At 43.6% G+C, this 1899-nt stretch overlaps 1 non-coding gene across 1 annotated transcript; it reads right to left on the minus strand.

Annotated features, from left to right (window-relative positions):
* Window positions 1-850: 850 nt before the first annotated feature.
* On the minus strand, window positions 851-922 carry TRNAC-GCA. Its single transcript has one exon. It is a non-coding gene; the product is annotated as a tRNA-Cys (tRNA).
* Between the last annotated feature and the right edge of the window lie 977 nt (window positions 923-1899).

Consider the following 1899-nt stretch of genomic DNA (forward strand, 5'->3'; position numbering starts at 1 on the left):
TGTTCAGATTATTAAAATACACACACACACACACACACACACAAAAGTGTTCAGATTATTAAAATACTCACACACACACACAACAAGACTTAGAAGCTCTCAGACACTGAAGGAGACGAAGGACATATTATGACTCAATGCAACACAGAACCTTGGAATGAATCCTGGAACAGAAAAGAGACATCAGTAGAAACACTGGTGAACTCTGAGTGAAGTCTGTGAGTTGGTTAACAGTGTGGCACCGATGTTTATGTCATAGTTTTGATAAATATGCCATGATTATGCCAGATGTTCACATTAGGGGAAGTTGAGTGAAGCGTGTACGGGACCTCTCTGCACTATCCTTACAACGCTTCTGAAATTTAAAACATTTGAAGAAAGGAAAATAGGAAAGGTCTGGTTAATAAGATTGGATATACAGGAAAGGAGAATGAGAGTACACGTGAGAAAGCACAGGTGTGTGTGGGTGTGAACTTTTGTCTGTTGGTATGTCTGTGCGATGGTGTGCGGGTCTGTGTGTGTATGTGGTTGAGGGACATCTGGTGTGTGTGGGGGTATGTAAATGCCTCTCCGTGTGTGGCTGCGTTGTGTGTGTATATGTTGAAGGAAAGGTGAGTTTATGTGAACATGAGCTCTACTGTGAGGGGATTAACGAGCCCCAGTGCTTGCATGAACCTGACAATGAGCAGATTTTAAATTCTGAGCCATAGATGTGTTTTCCGATGGTCTTAGGCGACCCCTGTGAAAGGGTCGTTCGACCCCCAAAGGGGTCGCAACCCACAGGTTGAGAACCGCTGCCCTAGATCCAGTCTTTTAATGAAGCTGCCCAGAGGAACAAAAATAAACACCGAGGGGGCACCTGGATTTGAACCAGGGACCTCTTGATCTGCAGTCAAATGCTCTACCACTGAGCTATACCCCCTGACATGACAGGTAGCCTATATACACTTAATTCTACTTTATGAGTTGCATCATACTTCCTGAGTACCTCCTTTATGGTTGAGAGTCCACCTGGATTTACATTCATCTCAATTCCCACTGGTTTTCCCAGAGCCTGTGCTCTCTCATCCCAGTGCTATATTCTAAAGCACGGTGCTATATTCTCAGCCTAACTCTCCAGCTTTTAAAATACACCACCTACTGCCCATAAATCTCTGAGTACATGGATGCATGTTTTAAATATTGTGGGCCACCACCAAATATTGGACATGGAGGCAATCTTACCTGGGTATCCACAAATGGACTTCAGAGGTTCATGCACAGCTCTGAAATGATAGGCAAATATTGTGTATGTGCACGTGTATAGTGTGTGTGTTTTCATCAGATTTTCAAAAGAGACCTCATCCAGGATAAACTGTCATTTTACAGTTAACAAAACAACAACAAACCAACAAAACTGGATGTTCTAAAGTTCAAAATTCACCTTTGAACCCCTCTAAGCCCATTCCCTTGAGTTCCAATGTGAGGATTTTTAATCTTGTGTATACCCACAATTGAGAAGAAAGAAATCAAGGAAATCTCTCTCAATGTTCTAAAGTTCAAAATTCACCTTTGAACTCCTCTTGTCCCATTCCCTTGAGTTCCAATCTGAGGATTTTTAATCTTGTGTATACCCACGATTGAGAAGAAAGAAATCAAGGAAATCTCTCTCATTGCAACAAATTCCCTGGTGAGGCCTGTCAGTGGCTAGGGGACTGAGGAACGAACAGCAGCCAGGGCTCCAACTCACACGCTCTCTGAAGCCCTGAGAAGCCCATTCCCAGCCACTCCACTCTTGGCCCTTACAGGAACCTCAGACATCAAGCCCAGTATGCCCTCCCAAAACTTGCCATCTTCCTGCCCTAACCTGTGTCTCCTCCCACATTGCTTTGTTGTGATAAAAACAGCTTCCATTTACTG

The sequence above is a fragment of the Myotis davidii genome, unplaced genomic scaffold (genome assembly GCF_000327345.1).
Source record: "Myotis davidii unplaced genomic scaffold, ASM32734v1 scaffold962, whole genome shotgun sequence".
NCBI classification, from domain to species: domain Eukaryota; kingdom Metazoa; phylum Chordata; class Mammalia; order Chiroptera; family Vespertilionidae; genus Myotis; species Myotis davidii.